General features: G+C 39.3%; 1 long non-coding RNA gene across 2 annotated transcripts in view; it reads left to right on the top strand.

Annotated features, from left to right (window-relative positions):
* The first annotated feature begins 2,928 nt into the window (after positions 1 to 2,928).
* The window catches only part of LOC110983550 (uncharacterized), a 31,164-nt gene continuing 17,363 nt past the window's right edge, over positions 2,929 to 16,729 (top strand). For both annotated transcript variants that reach the window (XR_002598737.2, XR_015426868.1), the window contains exons 1-2: positions 2,929 to 3,086; positions 16,211 to 16,367. This is a non-coding gene — a long non-coding RNA (uncharacterized LOC110983550). The remainder of the gene's footprint in view (positions 3,087 to 16,210; positions 16,368 to 16,729) is intronic.

Raw genomic sequence — 16,729 nt, 5'->3', positions numbered from 1 at the left:
AAATTCACCCGCAGGAACTTCGTTGGTTATTCCATCTAACAGATATTCTTTGAAACCAGAGCCAGACCATGATAAACCACATACGTGGTGCATATAAAACAAAAATAATTAAAGTACAACTAGAATTTCAATAGGAACGAACAAGCATTATAGACAAGCTATATCAGCCAAGACGGGCTCGACGGTTTCTCGTCTTGAGATTTCTTTATTCGAGAAATATCTATATTCCTGCTTGAATTGTGTTGTTAAGGGTCTTATTAAGCTTCTGGAGGGCACCTATGAGTTTAGTGGGCTCATTCCTACCCTGGAGGCACAAGCAGTAGCGAGGGATTGAGGTTCTGATTTCGGTTGAGGGGAAAATGAAATTCTTTCCTAAAAAGATTTTCTCTTTTTAGCTGTAAAGAATCTCCTCTTTCGTCCCCTTACAAGAATATAAAATATTTGAGGTGTTGGCATTACAATTAAATTGAACGAAAAATGTACCCATCCCGTGTTAAGCTGTAAAAAGTGAGTAACCAGTCTAGCCGATAGTTCTAAAACTCTTCTTTCATCGCGTGAGTCAGAAAGACAGTTCATCGATACTCTTTTTAGTGTAAACTTTGAATGCGTAATTTTTTTTTATTCAAGTTTGTGAAAAAAAAACAATTGCAAAGGAAAGGATTTTCTGTGACAGTTCGCAGAAAATGCTCTCTGTTTGAAACAGTTCTCCGAAGGGAAATGAGGAGGTGTGGTGTAGGCATGCTTGTCATTCGTACTAGACCCACGATCGCTTGTATGCTGGGGCCACAAATACCCAACAATTTCCCCGGAGAATTTCCTGACATATTTGTTATTTATACTGTAGTATTTTGTAAAACCGTCATTTTTTCTTAAGCCTCAATATGTTTCAAAGACCTTTGGCAAATTTGATAAGGTGCCCCGGTGTTGTTAACCTCTAGACAGACCATTAGAAAGGAGGCTAATTCCATCCTATCCCTCCTAAGGGCACCGAGAACGGAAGTGTGGTTAGTGGCGTTCATTTCAAACAAAAAAGAAGCGTTGTGACATAATCGGGTAATGCAAAGGGTAAGATAATAGTACAAATGATAAGCAAATGAAATGGGATTAGAGACTAGAGTTGTTATCACAATGTAATTTAGGAGTCTGAACACACTTCACCGCCAACATCATTGTAAACATGATGTTATTAACTGATGTCAAAAGTATAGACCATTGGCAGTACTTATCTCACTCTTCTTCCACTGAACTTCAAAGTGCGTCTCCATCTGGTCGTGGCATATAAAATTTGATTGATCTTACGCGAAGCGTGTTGAATATCCACTGTACTTTTTGCTAACTCGGTCACCGCGGACATTGTTGGCACTGTGACTTTTTATGTACAAGTGAGTAATTTCCGCCGCAATATATTAAACTCGTGCTGTTCTTGTACTTCACCTGTGAATAATGTTGTCCGAATCGTGCGCGACATCGGGACGCCCCAAACCCCTTTACTGAGGGCCTCTTGCGAAACTCGAGAAAACAAATATTGACGCATTCTTTCGACTTCTGTTTTTCACCAATAGTCACGATTTTATTCTAAGCAGAAGTATTTAACCCGAGTAGTTCCAAACCGATAATATCAGTAAAACAGTAAGTATGCCAGAAGTGTATAACCTATACCGAATGACGATGATGAAGTGTAGGGAGATAGCACAGCAGTTATATAATCAGGCACTGGCTGAAAACGTTTGTCATTCAAAGGCATTGATATACAGTCATTTTAAACACTCCCATCAAGTTCATTATATCTGAGTGCTCCTGATACTATCCCGGCTCCCTTGTGAGTACCAGAATACAGCTAGATGGCTCAAGAGCAAACGACGATAACACCTTAATAATCTCTTCCATCATGGGTACCCATTTATATACTCCTGAGTTGAAAGAAACACGTCAGGGTACTAGCTCAAGGCCACAAAATGTAACCGGTGGCTTAATTCGAGCTCTAACACTGTGATCAGAAATAACAGACCTTAGAACCAGGATTCCACTGAATGAAAGATAGAAGCTCACAATTGGAGCACTGTTCATTGCTTAGGTACCGGTATTTCGAAAATACAGGTGGATTACGAATCATATGTCAGCAGGCGGATAAAAAATCCCGTGTCAGAATATTAAAGATTTGTATCCCTGAATCAAGCGTACTTCGTGCCCCAAAAGTATGCAATATTACAATTATGAAAGTAGATCCCAGTATAGAAGTTCATGACAGGAACGTAATGTACAGAATGGCCGTAGGGACAAAATGGAGTGAATCTGAAAAATGGAAATAAATTGCCTCTCGACAGATGTCCCAGCTCCTAAGATGACTCCCTCTGTCAAGCCAGAACAAATGACTGGCAATTATTTTGTTTGACGTGTGTCCAAGGTCATCTGTTTATCATGGCGCAAGAGAGCGAGGGGGCGAATAAGGAGGGGCCACCCTGGCATGTCACCCAAGAATGTTGTCATTAGAACGACGTGAGCGGAGGACAGAGATTGATATTAATAGTGTTTCGGTTGACTGGGGGCGTTTTGTCCAAAGTTTGATTTCTACCGCGCTTCCTCGACGGTTTCATTCACTTCCTTAAAGATAACATCACATAATTATGGGAAAGAATAATTAAAATCATATTGTATAATTAGGCATGATGTCTGTCAAACCGGCAAAAATCATTTTTTTATTTATTTATTTTTTTAAGACTGTGATTCAACTACAAGGTGCGTTTTTAGGATACAAACTATAAACAAAATAGGTTTTCAGAGGCCCAACCAAAGTTCCACTTCCCAAGAACGGTTAGCTTATATAAGCTCTGATATCTTTACCTTTTTTTTGTTAAAGCATTAATACAATTGACGCATCACTCCTACGTCAACTGCACATGCGTGTCGTCCGGAACAATCGCAGGTTTTCAACAGGGACCTGGAGTCATGCTGCTATAAAAACTTAATTGCGGGGCAAAGTGAAGCATATACAGAAATCCGCTGTGACGAAAGCTCCAATCCGCGCAAACGTACAACACATTCACTGAAGGTGAACGTCAAGAACTGGGTTCGTTACGTCTTCAACGGTAAGAAACCTTTTTTCCCTCTACAAACCTTTTGTGCGACTAAGTATCCGTTTCTCTTTTCGCACCTGCGAAAGGCAATGCCAAAATACATGCAGTGTAACGGAAGAAAAACAGCTCAAGGAATAAGTAACGGAAGTTTCGTTTCAAGTGCCAATCCAAAAACCAGTTGCATCACTCCTAGTGTATATTATTGCCAATGTTGAGTAATTCAGTCCATGCCTTGTGTTAACATGTTCTAGCTGGAATATGGTTGATAAGTGCAAACTGGTGCAAGTCGGTGGACCTTTTTTTTTTTTTTTTAGATTTCAAGGAGGGGGCTACTCTCTAAATCAAAACAAGCAGAAAGTTCACCCAGTTCCGTTGAAAATTCACCCCTCCGCTTGAAACAAGGGACTAGACAAATTCAAGTGAAATTTAATTCACTCCATCAGATCGACATTTCACTTGAGTTTCCTCAAGGAGAGCTTTTATTTTATTTATTTATTTTTTATCAGAGAAAAAACGTAGCCCTTCAGCGAGTTGTAAAGAAAGACTGGTCTCATTAACGCTTATGATCAAAATTTGATCAAAAGTGTATACAAATGTGTCTTTTAATGCTAGAAAATAATGATGCTTGGACCTTAGTGATCTGCCCTGACGAAACTCCTATCTGTACAATATTTGAAAGTAAATGTATACTGTAAATTATCCCAAAAAACAGGTTTCATGGAAATACGCAGGCATTGGTATGCCTTGAAAACATGGTTGGATCATTATTTGGAATTTCTTTCACATTTTGTCTCAAATATTGGTTTCAGACTGAAAGAGTGCAGTTGTGGTCTTACGATTTCAACTTTGGAAGAAAGGTGTGCACGTAAATATGAATCTGTAATACATTTCAACTGCGTGCCGATAAGGATGATGAAATTGGCCAAAAGTCAACGGCCAATATCTGTGCCTATTATTTTGTAACCATAACAATTTGGCACCTCTTTTCTAAGATGCAAAATATTCAGGGGCACAAACCGCATCTCAAATAGCAGAATTTGGTAAAGGTGTTGCGCAAAGAAACATTGGTATTGATGAAATTACCTTACAATATACGTGTTGGACTTCCTTAGGACAGGAATTGTGGCTAAAGTAGATGCTTGCTTTAACCAGTAAGCTTTGGACATCACTAATCCAGTCTGTTGAACTGACTGCAGACACTCTTTCATTCATAATTTCAAATTCCCTCCACCAAAGAAATAATAGACAACTACGACGACCGTTTCTTCACACATACATCTTGTGCTATATTGCAGCTTTTCACCCACTCCAATGATACATCGTAGTTGATATACGAAGCTTTTACAGCAAAATGCCAACTTTTCAAACAGTAAATTAATATATTGTTGCATTTTAAGATGATGTGCCAGACTAATAAGACATGCTCGACGTCCATAAGTTAAAGTGAGAGTTTCGAAAAACGACCAGGACAAGAATTAACTTACCTTACAAAACTGATCCCTTTCAACAAAAAGTAAACAGCAACAAGAGTAGGTAAACATTTAAAATCTATACACCATCCATAGTTTAACCAAGAACATCCGTTATGCTAGCACACAACTCAACAGAATCCAGCTCCGCGGATCTCCATCTGTTGTATTTTCGACCCGAAGTAACTGCTGCTGAAGCCGTTACGCAATTAAGGTGCACAGTGAAATGTATTACTGACACGTATTTGGCGTCATTTCGTTTTACTGGCACGTATTTCGCGTCATTTCGTTTCGTACCAACGACGGGTAGTCGGGGTAATGCCATCACAACATTTCGTCTTGCGATTTGCAATTAGATGCCAAAAGGCATGATTCTCTCGGCGAATGCGTGCTCATTGTCTAATGGAAAGAACCTGACATCCTCAGAGTGAAATATTGCAGTACCAGCTTGAAGAGTGCCGTGTGGTAGCCGATTTCAGTGAAGGGCGCTGGATTCAGGTGGGTATTACAATTTTGGCCACCCCTCTCAGACGATTAAAGCGGAAAAGACGGAAATCCGTCTGCTTTTATCGAAATCTTGATCCGTGATTATTGTATTTTGTTGCAAATTGTTATTTAAAGAAGATGAGAGGTATTTGTGATCTTTTTGGACAGTTCTTATGAACGGCAGAAGTGTTGGGGGAATAACTTTACCGACTTCTGAAAACGTGGCTGTCAGAATGGTGCAAACCTGTGTTAATTCTGTTGTAAACTACACTAGTCGTCTCCAAGATATGGAAAGAGGATCTGTAGCGATGCCCTATCCGATTATTGTAAATTTTAGTACATGAGAAATCCTCCTCGTGGATGCCGATTACCCCAGTTATGCATAGAAAAGTGTAGATTTCTATCACCTGACTCCTATGTGAAACGGAGAATGCATTAATACAGGAATTTTCGCTTCCGGCAAAAAATTCCCAGAGCTTTCCGGAGAAAGTATGTTTTATTTATCGGTGATCTCTTGTGGATGGTGTTGGCAGCAGTACATGTAAGCAGCCGGCTATCCTTTCCTTTTGAAATGTTATTTTGTGCAAAGCCATTTTGGGTGGAAATCCGACTTTTTTTGAAAGAATTCCTCGAATTAGCTTCTATCGCAAGCAGAGTGCTTTATTCCACTCCTTTTTTATTTCATCGCCAAAGGCCAACCAATCTTTTCCCCATCTTTAAAAATATTATCTTCCTATCCCGTGCGTGTGATTGTCGTATAGCTTCCCAACCCGCGGGGGTGTCGCAATAGTGTCATCCTTTTTACGGTCTCATGTGGCAGAAAACATCGGTTTGATGTCCCGAGGAAATGTATTACCCTGATAGGGGTGGTAGGAGGGAGAAGATTGATGCCGTCAGAGAAAGCATCCGTTACTGGGTGGGCTGTTTGCTTTCATGGAATGAGATATTGCCCGGAAAGCTTCAAACATACTCATTACCAAATGAGAAAACACCTCATTGCAGTCTTTGGTGGCCATCTGCATTGGTTGAAATCGGATACCAATGTAACCTTTGGGGGGTTTGAATTGCTTCGTAATTCTCTTGTACAACATCTTAAGCCTCATTTTTGGGGAATTTAACTTTCACTATAGTTTGTCTGGTCTTGACACCTTCTTTGGCCAAGTGGTTCACACATACAAAATAGTAGTGCATCTAAAGGTGGGAACCTTTTCCTTGTTTTATTGCTATTATTATGCTCGTATTATCATATTAAACGTGCTAGGTAAAGTCACAGCTCTTGTGACAGGTACATTAGTGGTTCTTCACGGACAAAATTTCGGTTGCAGATACCATGTTCGTGCGTGCTTCATCGCTAGACACAGGAAGGAAAACTGCAATGAAATATAAGGATTCATTCAGTTTTTTGTCTAAGACAGAGTAAATATTATACATTGGTGTCGTAGAGAAAGTAAATTCATTTCACCTAAAGGTGGAATGTTCCATGTCATTCCGCGAAAAACCACCAACAAACTTCAACATTCGTGATTTGTGTAATACACGACGCAATGGGTTCAAATCAACAAAAATAAAGACCCCACTTTTTGTGTTAGGATTATCTGTTTATCACAGACCTGTAGACTAACGTCATCGTAAAATAACAAAGAAAACAAGAAAAGAAAAGAGGATAATTAAACTTAGAAGCATAGTTTAGTAAAATAAAATACTGTTTGCAAGGTTATTTTCTCTCAGTGTAAAAATAGATACAAACACACGAAAATATTGCACAGTTTTAATTCTTACGAATTGACAATCGACCCCCCAAACACGGGACAGTTGGTAAAATAGTATTGTTGACTCCGTTACCCCTCAATATATATATATATATATATTTTTCTGTTTATTATTGTGAAATTTGGTCGGTAGGTACCCACGAAGCGTACTCTGTATAGATAGTGCGACAACCAATTACTAAGAAGGTGTTGCACTGCCTTGTAGTCGCAAAGGGGCAGGTAATTTGTCGCGGTGCTGCAAATGGCAATGTTCCAGGCTCAGTCCTACTTCTCTCGCATGTTGTGTCTCCCTAGTGAGCATAAATTAGACTGCGCAAAGAGATAAACTTTACCTAGATTCGGTTTCGGTTTTGGATTTTTCTTCTTCCTCTCTTGACACATCAGAACTGGAAGACGAGTTGATTTTCTCCCCGCGGAGCAAGGTGTAGTGAAATTGGAACCAACACCACGGATTATACAGAACATCCGAGAAAGTACGTTTAGAGCGGAAGTCTATCGACTCCAAACCGTAGCACAAGGCAAGCGGAAAATAAAATGCAAAAAGAACCAAAAGTGCAACCATGGTCTGATAACTGTAAAAAGCAAAGTCCAATATATACTCGTCTCTGCATTAAGTTTAACTATCAAACAGTTTAAAATTAAACACTTGTTTGGAAATAAACTTGTTTCGGTGTTCAGAAAGTGTAACCACCTGATAAAGTTGGGGTTTTCTGTCTTATTATTTGACACCCAAATGTATTGTGTGTAAATGCATCAACACAATTACACGTATTTGCTAAAACGTACACACTGTGTTGAGCTTTGGATGATTAATACCACACCACGTTCAGAAAGTGTTGCCAGGAAGGCGTTTAAGGGTTTGAACATTAGTACCTGTTTTACGGTGTAGACGCTGTCAGTGTAAGTGGCAGCTTCAATTTACTTTTGCTTTTCATTTTTTTTTTGGTAAATGCACTGTTAAATATGATCACTAAAATCCTATGCGTGATGCTTCTGACGTGCGAAAGCAAGAGAACAGTAAATACTGGCCTCATTTGTTCACTATTAATGGACGCGTGTACAGCGGTAATAATCTTCATTGATAAAAAGGTTTTAATGCTTTGAGTCCTTCAAAGAGATGAGATGTGATCATCGTTGTTGTCCATTTGCCTGAAAGGAAAAACTTCTAATGAAAATTCAGTTCTCAAAATTAGATTTTGAAAAACGGAAGTAAATCGTTTAACCATGTACTATCAATAGATCATTTGGCCTCATTTAGGCACCCTGCTGATTCTGAATGAGGTGTGGGTGTGAATTGTTAATAATGTCTTAATTAGTCGCTTTACACTTAGGATAGCTAGAAACTACAAGGCTGCTATGAGCAAAGCTAGTACAAATGCAATGGCCCATGTTAAATTGATTTTAATAAGAAAATAATTTTGCACAAAAGTCACTTAGGAGTCCTTGTGAATCGCTTGTTTTTAACCTCTATGTCCATGAGTATCAATTCAAGTCACCCTACACCGTACAAGGTAAAACAATTCAAAGGGAGTGCGTTTTTATAGGTCGCCAGAGTGTCTCTTTAACGGCTTTGAATCCCGATGTCTCCCGTTCCAAAGCTACTGGATCGCACGATTCCGAGGACGCCCCACGTGTATGTGGCAAATTGGTCACCTATAAGGTAATTCAAGTAAGTGTTGGACATGATCAGCCTAACGTAGGCCACGTAAGCTAAACCCAATAACTTCGATGTCTGCCTCTCGGTAAAACGCCAACCGATCTGTTAGTACACAGCGTTGGACCTGCCAAAAACAGGGCGCGAGTCTAAAGGTGAAAATACTGCGAGATCTAAAAAAATTCATACATTACCACTATTGCAATTAATAATTTGATATATACGCAGCGAGCCAGTTGTGATTTCTTTCCAAGTTTAAAACAAAGTTTACCAAAACAATGTCATTTTTCAAATGAAACATTAGATTTACCGTCTACACTTACCATTACACGTGGAGTTAGAAATAAATATGTGTAAACAAATTGAAATTATGAGTGATGAAATACTTGCTAACATTTGTGAGACTCTTGCCTGAAAGAAAAGGGGGTTTTACTCTCCGAAAAGGAAGTACCTTAAAATGTGACAAAAGTATTTTGGGGAAGGAGCGCTTAGTACAGTATCATGAACACGTCACGCGCAGAACGTTTTCGCACTTGTTTAATATCATGCCCGACATTTCGTACCAGTTTTCACGACTAGCTGAACATGTAGATTTTGAAAAAAAAACTGGTTTTCGATATAATCACCAGAGAATGGTTTCCTATTTCAAAAAGCCAAAATATACCACCATGGAAAACGTCATTAGTAAACGAAATTCAAATAATTCTTTGAGAGGTAAACCCTTGTAAGCAACGAAGTAATTAACCTGAACATAGTGGTTAATTAATAAGCCGAAGTCAATTAGGCCTATAATGAGGATATGTGTTCTTTTTCTATAGGGTTCTTTTTCATATGTTCGTCGTTGTGAATGTAATAAAGATGTGTGTCTATTCTTGAAATTAACATATCAGAATACCTACTTTTCGGAATTCCCAGACAAAACGTTTTGGTATATCTACGAGGGGCAGACAATTTGTGTGTCTCTTTGTGAAAACGCAAAATGGAGATATCGAGACTTTGGTCCTTAACATCATTAAAGTTATTTTGACATTAATGGTGTTTTTCACGAGGAAACATATTAAAACACTCAAAAAATCAAAATTAAAAAGAAGCCTTTTTCGACATTTTGTGGCTTTTCGTGAAAACGGTCACCCTTTGTCAAAACATAAACTACCACACTTGAGCGTATTCACTTGCTTTATGCGTTTGTTTTACTCAATACTGCAAACCATTTGACTTGATTGATCTCGAAAGTTATTGCTTTTCGTGTAAACATGGAAATCAACAATTCAGAAGAGACATCCAAATTTCCGAAAAGAGTTGCAACGCCGAGTCACAGTGAAGAGTGCACTTTTGCTCTCTTCAATTAAAACAATGCAGGTGCTCATTAATCACAGTCTTTTTAATAAAAGACGAAGAAAATGATAGAATGAGCAGTGGATATAATGAAAGATTACTTGTTTGTCATTATAGGAAGCCTCTCAATTGGGTTTGGGAAGACACAAACGGATGGGTGTGACCTTTTTGGCATCGTTCATTGGAAATTGAAGGGGGCGGTGGCGATTAAATGGCGCATCCGAATCAGAGGAGATGAATGGGTGATTAATTTGCTTTGAGATCACTCAGTTCGAGTTGATGTCTTTGGTTAACAAACAAAGGGCAGATTCGTCTCCTTGCTGCAAGCACTTCAAACCGCATTGTTTATTTTGTTTTCATCTTCTGAAAACCCAAGACAATGTTTCTGTTAGGGAAGGCTCTTCACGACAGGCGTGGTACTAAGGGGCTCGCCCAGGTTGTTTCCAGCACCCATGCAAAAATGAAACAATAGGTACCTTCTAAGTTTTGGAAAAATTTTCCTTTAGGGTTCTGACAAGGGAAAAACGTAAGGCTCACCAACCACGTCAACAACGACTCAATGGTTTAATAATTTCCTCAGCAGCATCTGTGGAGGTCCCAGGAGATGGTATATAGACATGTATATACCTCCACCCACCCCCAACACACACACACGTGTGTAAACGCCCTCAATTGTGGACTCCCTATTGTTCCTCTTTTGTTCATACTTCAACTTTTTCAGAAGACCTCCCATATGTTTGTACAAGTTTTCTAACTGTGGACCCTATTGTCCCCTATTGTTATAGGTCCACGATTGAGGATTGTTTACACACCCACACCTAAACACACACAAGTGTGTATTTGCCTGCAACTGGGGACCTCCTATTATTCCTCTTTTGTTTGTACTTTAACTTTTTTAGAAGACCACTCATATGTCTTGTACACAGTTGTCAATCGGGGACCCTCTGTCAATCGGGGACCTTATTGTCCTCTATTGTTCAGGGTCCCCAATTGAATGCAGAAACAATCTAACATCCACACACACACACTTATAGACCTGGGGGATCACTAATGTAGTCATCATTCCCCACTTTTTAAATCACCCCACACACCCATAGCCTGCACCACCGACTACACACTTGCCGACGTCACGATTTCACCTTGGATGAAGGTCGTGCGAAGGATTCAGAAATTATCCCTCTACACGTGACAATAAATCTCCGGACATGCTCATAAGCAAGGATTACATTATTTTGAAAATTAACAAGAGTCTAGCAATACAATGTAGGACCACGAGGTACATCTGCCTTTGCTAAGGTTTCGGTTCGTCTTTCTCTTTTACTCGGCATCCTAATATAAACTCTCGTTAGTAGATTGTAATGGGTTGTAGCGGGTATAGTTGTGTTATTAATTGAATTGTTGAACTTTGTCAGTTTTTTTTTTAACATGAACAAGCAATCGACTAAATATTGATCATCCAAAACACGTGCAGAATGTATTATAACCTGAGGATTTGTCCCATATAAAATTAAAATTACAAGTCAACCTACCGAAGTAAAATTAGTACCGGAATAACTTTGATTCTAGCTTGTTCTAGCTATGATATGAAAGTCGCCAAAATTTCAACGTGGAGCCTTTAGGTCTAACCCCAAAGTTTCAGCTTTAGTTATAATTCGAAGAAACATATTACATGTAATACCTGTAATAGAGACATGTATTCCTCAGTGCTTTTAAGAAAAGTTAAAGTGTTGAAGTAATATCATTAATGATGACATTTCACTGAAGGATCCAGAGGGTAACAACTAACTACCTCATTCAACATTGTGCCAGGGAAGGGGGTGTCAATCGAGTCTGATTTTAAGCTTTTAAATGATTCCATTTAAGACAGGATTTCGACCAAAAGCAGGATATGTGTCCCGTCCGTATGTTTGGTCTAGTTTTCCTTTTCGGGAATGCTGGATCCGCCATTGCATTTAATTTTTTTATTAAACGGAGTGCTAGTGCCCTCGGAGCTACGCGTCTCTTCTTTAAACCACTCCGATGATCGAAAAAATCCATTCTTGGTGCTGCAGTTTTTATTCATCTGAATTTTGCTATTTTTTTCCGCAAGTTCAATTTCACCTTCCTAAGAAGCCACCGAGTCCCACAGTAATTCAACTCGTAAAACCATAAGCTGTTCTGGATCATTACCTGACTGAATGGTCCCTCTGTTTCTAGTTCACGATGGGGCTGCTTGCAACACAAAGCCCATGTGACGCATAGTTTGATATGGCTGTTTCCAAACTGTTGAGCCCTCGAAATTGCTCGCCTGAAGGGGCTGTCGTGACTAGATTTCTGCCCGTCCGAAATGGTCCGTCGTTAAAGCAAGAAAAGATGAACGATAAAGTCACCGTATGCAAACACAAAGAGTACAGTGAACAGGCCTTGGAGTTTAAAGTACCCGTGCTCTTGTCGAGATAAATGGCTCAGCAGCTTCTGATCCTTCCACGAATTGATGTAGTACTCTCCTGAGATTTGTCAATAATTGATTCCGCACCACAATTCTCTATAATTTAGTTATACGTATGCAGAATAGTAAGTCAATGTATGTGTTTGTTGTAAATAGATAACAAGGTTGCTTTCAAACTAGGTAAACTTATGCCTACACCCCAATGTATGGCAAGTCGCAGAAAAATACCGCTTACGGCTGTATCCCCCACCTTCCCCCCGTTCATTTTCACTTGAAATCTCTTCTGATGTTGGATATCAAGATTTCCGAGGACCAGCTTTGCTGTTCCGTGCTATCGTTCTAAGTGCATGGTCCACGAAACAACATAATGACAACTGATGATGTTCACTGTTCGATTCTGGTGTCTCTCCTACAACCTTCTGAAACTCCACGGTGTTTCTTAGGAGGGCCCTGAAATCACCGTAAACCTGGTGAGTTCCAGTGCCGAAGTGGCCGCTCCTTGTAGCCCCGACGTGAGTACACTAGACACTAGGAGAGAGTCAAAGCAAGTGCACTGTTTGCCAGTTACACCAGCAAGCACTGCTAGACGAAAAAGGAAATCGCCTTTCTAGAAGTTTCAAGAACCTGAATAGTAAAATATAAAGAAGCAGCCACTAACGCGGAGATTTTTGGAGGGCAAGATTTTACAAAAATTACCCCAGTTCCAGAAAGTGTGCAGGTACTAGCTTATAGCGGAATACTGATGTAATTCAAACAGGAAATTTAAAACAAACTGACATGCTAACATTGGCTACATTTTTTGCATAACCTAACAGTGCCGGGTAAAAAGAAAATATAACCCAGTATTTTGTTAAAAATGAAACAAGGGTTGCGTAAAGGTGACTTCATTTAAGATTAAAACTGGAAACATGGTCGTCACAAGGGAAAATTGTTACCAGATTTTTGTGCAAATTTACATACAATAATTGGCTAAACATGACATCGAATTGAGTACTTTTGTATACTTTGGCTGTTTTGCCAACATTCCTTGGAAAATTCGAAAAAGAAAATTTATGTAATACTGGGCAATTATTGTAGAAGCAAAGGAATCGGAGGGTTGTTCTTCCCCCCTCTTTCTGATTGTTTGTCTGTCTCTCTGTCCTCTCGGCACAATATCTGACATCGTCACTAGTAGACTTTCGCGGTCAACTTGACCAGTTGGCTCTGGGTATACCGTCGTTCATGGGCAAAATAATTACATTCTTATGAGTATTTAATGGTAATACTGCTAATGATGTTTTCTTTAACGTATTGTGGATTCGTTTGTGTTACTTCTTATCTGACATATTCTCCATGTTATTATATTTGTGGTTTATTTCCTAAGGCGTCCATCCAATTAACCCTTCCTACACGGACAGTTATGGTACACACTGTGATACTGGACTTTTCAGTCTTGCACCATTTTGCGGCATTCTAAATGTCTGTCAAACAAAACAAAACAAAAATTGAATGAAAATATTAGGGCCTAGAGTTGTGCCCCCGAATGACCCCACTAGCCAGTGAAAGTAATTGGTAAAAGACAACCAGAGCTTACGTAAACATTTGAATAGGAAAAGATAAAAGAAAATTGATCGTGCAATGTTTTGCAGATGAATTGCATCAAAATCCCCGAAAAATTCTAAGATTTTCAATCCTCTGGGATTTCTTTGCAATTTACATCCCTGCATATCCCCCAAAATTGGCAGTGACGTCTTCACTGAAAAAGAAAATGAGTTTCATTGAATCGTAGTAGAGTCAAAGCAGATGGTTGTTTTTTTTAAACCTCATTTTGTTGTATTCCACCAATACCGTTGCAGGGATTTCTTTTTATTTTTTATTTTTAAGTGGATGACCTTTTCTTGAGGGTTACGTCTATCGCTAGACTTCGTTCAAAGTGTTGACGTTAATGATTTGATATTGTCATGATCAAAGAAAGCTTGTCGTTATTTGGGGGGGGGAGTTTTGTTTTGTGTTTGTTTTTGTTTTTTGTTGTGTTTTTGTGTTTGTTTTGTTTTGTTTTGGGTTTTTTTGGTGATTTTCTCTGCCAAAGACTATTGCTCTGTGTCCTAATTCACTTTCATGACTTCGGTTCTATTTAAAATTGTCGGGTGGGCGCCGTTAGCTCTTTATAGAAGCTCATCCCAAGCACCTAGTAGGAAAATCTTTGCTCATGACGCACATTTCATTGTGCTAAGAACGTCCCTCCTTTAACGCGGGTAAACCCATGATTTCACGCGGCTTTTCCCCACATATGGCCCCTTCGAGGACTTCTAAACATTGTTTAGACGTTTCTAGTCCAACCCAACGCACGTTGGTACTTCGTTTAATCACACCACGCTCTTGTTTACCAGAAGCAGGAGTGAATAAGACGGTTTATCTCGCACGTGCTTGTGAGTGATGTCAGAATGTTATGTGGTGTCGGGTTCCATTGCTTGGGGTGTTGTATTACCTGCATTGGTTGGTTGAGGTACAGAAACTTGGCTTGAGCCACATTTAATGGCTTGAAACTTGGAGAAAAAAAAGACCATTAGAAATGGCCTTTAGGAATGGTGTGAGAATATGATATCCTGAACAAACAAAGGTCTCTCTTATTTGTGCTGTTATTTCAAGAAATTTATGTGTACATTCACATTTCGCTTGGTGTGTTGGATGGAAAAATGCTCAAACGACTTTTCCTGAGGCGTTCACACGAGATCTTCATCAAGCTAATAAGACAAAGAGTTCAAAGAAACGAAGGGGAAAATGTAGCTGGGGATAATTCTGAAACCAAAAGTAATTTATGGCTAATCAAAACTGTTAGTAGGGTTATATAAGTAGTGTTGCAAATTTATTCTGCACAAATGGAGCCTAGAGATATGTGGCAAATGAATGTCAACGATGCAGCTGTCCTACGATGGAGAGCGGCGAGAACCAGCAGCAGTAAAGGATGTTACGGTTGACAGTGTGTAAAGCACGCTGGTAAACGTAGGTCTAATAAATAGGTTATTTATGGCTTGCGCGAGGACTGTTATAATTGATGAGGTGCAGCAGACTCTAATTTGAGGGATTTGGGCGGCCTGACACATTGTGCTTATGTTACCTTGGAACTTCACCGGGCGTTCATTGCACGTGTTATGCCTCCCGAGCCTCCAAGCAAATGTACATGTATTCAACTTGTTGCTGGCTGTCAAACCGCGTCAAAAATGGCAGGAAAGTTGGCAAAGAGTGTGAGGTGGGAACGTCTGTTGTTCCTTTGAGCAAATGGAAAAATGTTCGGAATTTCAAAAGGGTCAACGCTGAAGAAAGGTGGAATTGGTCGCTTCACGTAAAGCTGTTGAGCGTTTTATTTTAATTTTATATGTCGCCTACATAAATTCGCCTCACGTGAATTTATGAACCGTAAAGAAAAACATTTTTGGCACTAGGATGAGTAACAAAATGCAAGGAATTAAGGATACTCGCACAAAACACGTCAGCGATAAACAGGTTTAAGAGCAGCCTTCAAATAGTCCACTGTATCAGTTTTTGAAAGTGTATTAATAACTACTACAATAAATGTCTTATGTTAATGTAACTCCCAAACAAACTTGTTAAAACACAGATGTCAAGTTACCATTGCTTTTTTGCGATAAAAACGTGATATTTTGGATGGGACAAACAACATGTGTCAGTTCGAGGTAGATTGATCAGGTTTTGACTTTGATATGAGTTATCATGATTATGAAACGTGAAAAAAACAGTGCTGAAGTGTACACTCATTTTATTTTTTTAACGGTTGACGGTTGTCTTTATTTCATCATCACCTCCACGTGTAGAGCCAAACTAACACATTTCCAACATTTTTTTCTTCCTACAATAAGATTCTCCACGGCTGCTTAGCAGCCGCTTAAAGATCAGCCATATTCTGAAGTTACAATGGACTCTTCAGATTTGTTTTCTGAGTGACACTTTGAATTGAGTTAGCAGAAAAGGTAATAAGATTTGGTCTTTTGTTTCAGATGGCATACAAGGCGGTGGTTGTGCTCCTGGCTCTAATGTTGCTGATGACACCGTGCCACTTTGAGGAGCTGATTGATGATGCAGACGCCCTCAGTCTCTTGAAAGACATGATGCTGAGAGAGGCCAGGGGAACTAGCAGTAGACATGATCAAGTTTGTAAGTATCAAGACGCAGAAAGGAACATTTTGTGTTTCTTTTAAGTGACTGAAATACCTCGAATTTTAGGATGGATGTCATGTCAAATAAGGATTATAGTGCAAACAAAAGACGGTGTCTTTAAGGAAGGCTAAAACCAGCTGTTTGGAAGCTATCCCATTTTCTGTTATTCCTTAGCCAACTCCTCGCTTTCAAAATATTGTATTTTAACAAACAAGCTACCAAATATTGCACACTAACAAGGGTTTGCCTCCGAAGTCTGACACATTACTGTGGATTTTTTGTAATTCAGCGCACTGAATACATCAACCTTCAAATGTGCTAGATATCCAAAGATAAAAAAGTTCAGCGTCAACTGTTGA

This window comes from Acanthaster planci, linkage group LG10, assembly GCF_054643075.1.
Source record: "Acanthaster planci isolate LZ-2023a linkage group LG10, COTS_SCS, whole genome shotgun sequence".
Lineage (NCBI taxonomy): Eukaryota > Metazoa > Echinodermata > Asteroidea > Valvatida > Acanthasteridae > Acanthaster > Acanthaster planci.
This window is presented reverse-complemented; position numbering and strand designations above follow the sequence as displayed.